Source organism: Bactrocera neohumeralis, chromosome 2, assembly GCF_024586455.1.
Source record: "Bactrocera neohumeralis isolate Rockhampton chromosome 2, APGP_CSIRO_Bneo_wtdbg2-racon-allhic-juicebox.fasta_v2, whole genome shotgun sequence".
In the NCBI taxonomy this organism is placed as follows: Eukaryota; Metazoa; Arthropoda; class Insecta; order Diptera; family Tephritidae; genus Bactrocera; species Bactrocera neohumeralis.
The window spans coordinates 34429303-34437535 of record NC_065919.1 but is presented as its reverse complement, the minus strand read 5'-3'; positions in this window follow the sequence as shown (position 1 = coordinate 34437535).

Here is an 8233-nt window from a genome sequence, read left to right as displayed (position 1 = left end):
TAATATGTAATTATTACACGATATAATAAACGTCTTACATAAAGTTAAAACCTTTTTTTATTTTTAAATTTTATCAACAGGGTATTTTTCAAATATTTCTTGAAAGAGACTTTTTTTGATGTAACTGGAAAACTGTACGTGATGTTTTTTTTACCTTCTAATTCAAACTTAGGAACCTTCAAAGATAACGATGCACGCATAGCCAAGACAGTTGCATTTTTCGCTTTTTATTTGTAGACTTGTGTTATCAGTAACAGATAAGAACTTATCCACAAATATTTATCAGCTTAAAATAAGAACACAACATTACTTCAAGTCATTACTACAAATAGTTGTAAGCAAACGTAATGTCTTTTAGTCTTAGTATTACCACAATCCAAAAAGGTATATTGAAGTCAATAAAGAATAATAATAAACCCAAAGCTATCATTATTTAACTGGGGGCTCAACAGGGATTGCAAATCAATTGCTTTCCAGCAAGTCTTTGAAATATAAGACTTAAAATACCAAAATCCACGGTCTTAAAGAAAGACACATCAGGTTCCTGAAAAATTGGAACAAAAACAGAATTCTAAGGCACCACTGAACAGAATCGACTATCAGCGATTGAATCAAGCCAATCGTTTAAAGGAGTATCGATGATCGATCAACACGAAGCAATACGCTTTCACATAAACGACCCCATGGAAATTGACCTACAATTATTCAAAGCACTTCCACGGTTCGATGGAAACAAAAATCAATATAGATTGGATTACAAGTTTGCGGACCAAAGGCCACTATACGTCCTTTTAGAGGAAATGAAAAAGATCGTACAAGGAAGGAAAACCTTAGTTCTATGAAAGACTATGCAAACCAGGAAGCAGTAAGGACCTTCATCCTAGGGTTAGATAGCAAATATACAAGTGGGGCATTGTATAGTCACAACCCTAAAGATTTGGAAACAGCTTACGCAGTAGCTAGTACTATTTACCACGACAATGTGAATCACCAATTCGAGGTACATTCTAATCTGCCAAGGGGGAACGAGCAACAACGATTCCATCAACCTGATGATAAAAGGAAATATAATCCTCGCTTCAACGAAGGCCAAGTTTATTCACATAGAGAGGACGGACAACATCATCAATACAGACCAAACGTCAGAATACAGAGAAATTATCAACCGCAACAACAACACCAGAACCAATGAAAGTGGGCAGTTCGCAGCAGTACCTAAGACCAACATATTACTTCAATCAACCAAGGAATCCGCCTCAGCAACAAAATCCATTCAAAAGAGAGAGGAAAGTCTCGTCAACGCATCAATCAAATCGCACAAGCAGACACGGAGTACTTTTTTAGGCGAGTAAACGGGTTGCCTTGTATCAAAACAAAATGTGGATTAACCGGCACACCCGTTACAATTTTAGTGGACACAGGATCAACTAATAATTATATTAGCAACAAATGAAAAATCGGTAAGTCAATACAATTTATTCCTTTTAAAACAAAAACTTTACATGGCTTTTCAGTCATTAATTCAAAAAAAGTGATTGGGACATATAGATATGATTTAGTATATTATGAAATAGATAGGCTAAATGAATTCGATATGATATTAGGAGAACGGGGACTTAGAACTCTTAAAGCAGAAGTGAATTTATTTGATTATAGTTTAAAGTATCGAACGAAGTGACCCATAATGTAGAACAAAAAAAAAATTTTACTATCAATAACCCTCAATACGAAGAAGACATTAGAAAACTAATGCAAAAAAACGTTCAAATAAGTGAAACTCTTCCTTTCACTACAACTATTCAGGCGACAATTAGGACCCAGACAGAGGAATCAATATGGACAAAACTACAACTATTCAGGCGACAATTAGGACCCAGACAGAGGAACCAATATGGACAAAACAATATCCATATCACATTGCGGATAACGACTTTGTGAATAAAGAAATTAGCGAGTTATTAAAAAATGGAATTATTAAACCAAGTAAAAGCCCATATAATTCACCCATATGGACTGTTCCAAAAAAAGGCACTGACGAACAAGGTAAGCCAAAAAGGAGAATGGTAGTTGATTTCCAAAAATTAATTCTCAGACAATCACAGATAGATATCCAATACCTGATGTAAATATGACTATCCAAAATTTAGGAAAAGCAAAATTATTTTCAACTATAGATTTAGAATCAGGATTCCATCAAATTTTAATAAAGGAATCCGATAGAGAAAAGACCGCTTTTGCAGTCAATGGAGCAAAGTATGAATTTGTTAGGATGCCGTTTGGGTTGAAAAACGCATCTTCAATCTTTCAACGATGCGTAGAAGATATCATACGAGAATATATTGGTAAAATTGCATATGTATATATAGACGATTTATTAATATCCTCTTCCTCTCTCGAAGACCAGTTGAACACGTTTCAACTATAATGAAAAGTCACATTTCTTTAAGACTCAGTGGAGTATCTTGGCCACATCATTAAGCATAATAGGATTACTATGGATCCAAACAAGATTAAAACAATAAAAAATTTCCCAGTTCCAAAAACGCTTAAAGAACTAAGGTAATTTTAGTATTAGCTAGTTATTATAAGAAATTTATTAGGAATTTTGCACCTATCACTAAACCCATAACTATTCATTTAAGAGGAGATCAAGGAATGATAAGAAAAACTCAGAGCCCCAAAGTAATTAGACGAGGCAGCACTGGATGCACTACAAAAAATAAAAATAGCACTTCAGGAACAAACAGAACTCTTTCAACCAGATTTCTCGAAACCATTTGATTTAACTACTGATGCAAGTAATTTTGCTATTGGGGCAATGCTATCTCAAAATAAACAACCAATTGCCTTCATTTCAAGAACATTAAATGATACTGAACAGAATTATAGCACAAATGAAAAAGAACTATTAGCCATAGTTTGGTCACTTCAAAAGTTACGAAGCTATCTATATGGGGTAGCAAATTTAACTATTTACACAGACCATCAGTCCCTCATATATTCAACATCAGACAAGTATCCGAATACGAAATTAAAAAGGTGGAAAAATTTAATTGAAGAATATGGAGCAAAACTTGTTTATAAACCAGGACACCAAAATGTTGTAGCAGACGCTTTATCAAGACTACAAATAAATGCGACTACTAATTGTTCTCAACATTCGGCAGAAAGTTCACCTGGAGAACATTTCAAAAGGGTGAAACAACCATTGAATTCATTTAGAAATCAAATTGTACCTTATTAATTTATGATCCAGCCAACGTAGGCGTATCAACGAAAACAATTTTTCCAAATAGAGTACGTCATACAATCCACTACAAAGACAAGAATTACTTAATAGAAAAATTAAAAGAAGTTGCAACAACAAACTGTCACGAACGCTTTAAAAATAAACGAGGAAATATTATTTCAAGTCAAAGATGACATTATTGCTAATTTTCCAACTTGCACATTTGTAATATCACCAAATCTATTGATAGATGTTATAAACATAGACGAACAAAAGGAACTAGTAGTAAAGACCTGCGATTGAAAAACTACGCTAGTCTCGTAGCATTTCAATTTACTCTTGCTACCGCTCTCACTTTGTCGGGAGCCGCAGCATAGCCTTAGCATAACAATGTAAAGTATGTGCTCTACTCTGCTCCGAGTTTTGTTAGGTAAAAAATTATAGCTGGAGCGGGAGCAAAAAATTAAATTCTGCGCTATGCTCTGGCGTAACGGTAGCAAAAAATTGGGAGCGGTAGCACAGCAGAGCTAATGAAAATTTTCATGTGCTACAGCTCCCGAATGTGTTTGTTGTTGTTTTTTTCTTTTTCGCTATTTTCTGGCATTTACAAGTATGGTACAAGTTGGTATATAAAAGAAAGTCGTTTATAACTCAAGAACGGCTGAACCGATTTGGCTTAAAATTGGTGAGGAGGTAGTTTAGAAGCAGGGTAAGGACATAGGATACATTTTATCTCTTTATGCTAAAATTCAATACAGCTCATAAATACAAAAATTATATTTCAAATCATAAGCATTTGTTCAAAATTTATGTAAGAATCATTTGAAAATTTTAGTAATTCAAAAGTAGAAAGAAATAAGTAAAAATTTTCATTTCCAAAAATGCTTAGTATATGGGTTATACTGATTTTGCTTCTTAACCAGGTAGTTTTTTTTTAAGACGAGCCCGTCCGATATATTTAATATCACAACAAAAAATGGCATTGGAATTTTCATCATCAAGGCAATGCGGATACTTTGCTAGATTATTGGTCAAGGACGCAAATGCATTCATAACAAACCAAACGCGATATCTAACGTAACGATAAAGCGGAATAATTGTAGTGTTGATAAAAAGGTTTATTATAATTTTAGATATACAGAAATCTTTTCGATTCTTTGCAATATACATTGAAGTATGTATATGCGTACAATTTCAAACTGATTCTTCCTAAAAAATTATAAAATTACTAAATATTGGGAATGGTAGAATAGAACTGAAAACACACAGTGCAATGGATTAACACATTCGCGTAAATTGCGGCAATTCCCGTCATTCATGTTTCCTTCAATAAAACAATTGCGGGAATTCCTAAAATACCTCTGATCTGTAGGAATTTAAAGATAAAAATCAGGATTGTAGAGTATTTTCTATGGAAAATTTTTACATGCCTCGGTCCAGTTCTTAATGTAAATATTTAGGGCTAAAATTTTCAGGGAATTTTTTTTTGGGTATTTCCAAGGAAATTTCGTGACGGGACTGAAAAAATTAATAGTTCAAAAAAAAAAACAACACTCTATTGTATATAAAAAGGGGAAAAAGTATATGTAGTTAAAATTAATTTCGAAAATTCATAGTAATTGAGTATTGTAATGTAAAAATATTCAATTATTATCTAATTCACTTTATTAATATATTTCTTAAAATATTTAATTTTAGATTTATAAAGGCACTTAACGCAACAAGTGCCAAAATGATTTGCATAACATTGTTTTGTTTGAATTATTCAATTAATTCAAATATTATGCCAGAAAATAGCAAAAAAGAAAAAAAAACAACAAACACATTCGGGAGCTGTAGCACATGAAAATTTTCATTTGCTCTGCTGTGCTACCGCCCCAATTTTTTGCTACCGCTACGCCAGAGCATAACGCAGAATTTAATGTTTTGCTCCCGCTCCAGCTATAGTTTTTTACCTAACAAAACTCGGAGCAGATTAGAGCACATACATACTTTACATTGTTATGCTAAGGCTATGCTGCGGCTCCCGACAAAGTGAGTGCGGTAGCGATAGCATAGCAATAATTTTAGAAATTTTGCTGCTACGGAGTAGTAAATGAGAACCCTGAATAAAACTATCCGTTCAACTACAGTATACACACCGGAAGACGTATTTTTCAATCGAGACAAGTATCCGGAAATAGAAGATATTTTACTCAAAAATCAAGGAAGAGTATTAAATCATCGGAATAAAGGCAGAAAGACAATCACATATAAGTCAGGAGATATAATTTATTCCCGAACGGACCGACGGAATAAAAGTACCAATAAATATAATAAACATATTGTAAAAGATCGCGATGCAACCAATCTAACTGAGAGAGGAAAAATTATCCATAAGGACAGCATTCGAAGACAGGCTACAGCATGTACAGCGGTATTATAATATTATTTACAATTTACTCCTCTTTTGCAGATTTAGTGACTGACCTCTGTAATAGAAAATTTGCTTTGACTGAGACAGACATAGTGTATTTATTTCAAGACACACAATTTTTGTACCATGTAGGCAATTTAACGACTATAATTACACCGTATGAAAATACAATGAGGAACAGGTATAATGCAAATCCGAATGAAGAAAATAGAGGCTTTAAAATCACAATTAATACCCACAAACTATAGGGCACGACGTTCACTAAATTTTTTAGGCTCAATTATAAAATTTGTCACAAGAACACCAAACCATGACGATTTAATAGAAATAAAAACGTGCTTAAATTACTTAATTGAAAACAATAACAAACAAAGAAGATTAACTCTCAGTTTGAAAAATTATTAGAAAAATTAGATCCGAAATCCGTCGTAGAAGAACTTGTAATCAGAGAAGTTTACAAAGAGTTAGAGGCAATTACAAATACAATTAATTTTGCTAGAAATTAAAATTTTTACTCTGGAACTTTAAACTTGAGCAATATTCACGAATTGATTTTAAATGAAATTTTCGATGTTCTTGTCATAAATATATTAGACTATTCGGATATCCACGTATGTATGTACAGAAATGCGATAATCACAATATATAAATAACCTATCATTAAAAATAACAAAAATAAAACGTTGAAAATTACAAGTTTAAATTCGCACTACTTTAGATAATAAGACATATTTTAACCATGACCAAGAAATAAAAATATAATACAAGGTCATCAAAATGAACAAATCAAAATTTTGAAAATATTAGAATCCAAATCGAATTATAAATTTTCTAATATACAAGAAATGTACAAATACTTAATTTCTGTTGAGGAACGCCCTTTACAATTTTTAAGCTATGGTATTCCTGCAGTAATAATATTAGGATTATTTATATACGCCTCAGTAAAGGCATTCAAATGTTACCAGATTAAACAAGAAGCCAAAAACGCCGAGTTTTCGAGCAGGTATATGAAATGGAAGTACAGCGACTGCAAACACAGCGCCTTTGAAATAAGGACATTTAATTTTAACAGAGGGGACAGTTAGGGAATATAACATTCCTTATCATACTCACGAACCCAAATACATCAACAAATCCTTATCAGCTGTAAACATAAAAACATGTCTCATGATATATACACATAATAATGTATTGTAATTATCAGTAACAGATAAAATCTTATCCAAAAATATGTATCAGCTTAAAATAAGAATACAACAGAACAACATGAATGTTCTGTCGATACTACAAATAGTTGTAAGCAAACCTAATGTCTTTTAGTCTTAGTATTACCACAAACCAAGAAGGTATATTGAACTCAATAAAGAATAATAATAAACCCAAAACTATTATTATTTAACTCGCGCAATAGATGAGCAGTACTTACGCCTCCTTTACACTACTCGCGAAGTTGAACGTATTTCTCAAAGCAAAACAATGTCGGAAGTAAAAAAGGGGAGACGGCACTACTGAGCGGAATATATTAAATTCGGATTCAATGAAAATCCCACAAACCCATCGTCGCCTTGGTGTCTTTTATGTCTAAAAACATTTCGAATGAAGCAATGAAGCCTTCAAGACTGCAAGATCATTTGAATAAAATGCATCCTAAAAGAAAGACAAGAATGGAGCATATTTTCAAGACCTAGAGAAGAAGCATAATACTGAGCCAAGTGTAGCTAAACTATTTTCGGCGGCTGATAAGCAAGATGACGACGGACTTCGAGCTTCGTACAATATCTCTTCGCTAATTTCTCAAAAAGGCAAACCACATAACATCGGAGAAGAGTTAATATTGCCAGCAATAAATGAAGTATTAACTGCTGTGCTTCATAAACAGGCCACAGATATTATCCGAAAAATTCCTTTGAGTAATAATTCTGTGCAAAGACGAATTGATTAAATGGCTGCGGCTATGACAGGGTGCCATAAAGGCTTCATAGCGGACTTAAAATTAAATTCCAGATGCTCTTGGTGTACATTGCGTTATTCATAGACAACATTTAGTTGCTGTAAACTTAAGTGAAAAACTATTTCAATCACTACAATATGTCATCAAAGCAGTCAATAAAATTCGGAACATGTCTTTGAATAACAGATTTTCACAAGCTTTGTTGTATGTCTTATGTCGTATTTTAATATTCTTAAAAAATACAACACTTGTGAGCACCCTTAACTGCTGAATGTCATATTTTGTCATATTTCTACACTTAATCAGCTGATAGTGAAAAATTAAGAAGACAGAAATGCCACAAGAAAGTCAGAAAAATAAAATTATAGCTTCTTTATGTAAAAATCAAGCATTGGCTCTATTAGGAGTTGAATCAAGGGAGTATTTGCATACATTTCTTCTTTAAATACAAATATTTATACTTTGTCAGCTGACGAAGAAGCCGAAGCTATTGAAAATTTTTTAATCAGCATTAGCTGTTTGCTGAGCAACAGAAGAAATGTTCATTTCGGCTTACCAAAATGTTCCAGTTGTCAGCGAAATGTGCTAAAGAATCTAGACGAAAGCAGATTTAATCAGATGCTTCGTGTTTGCC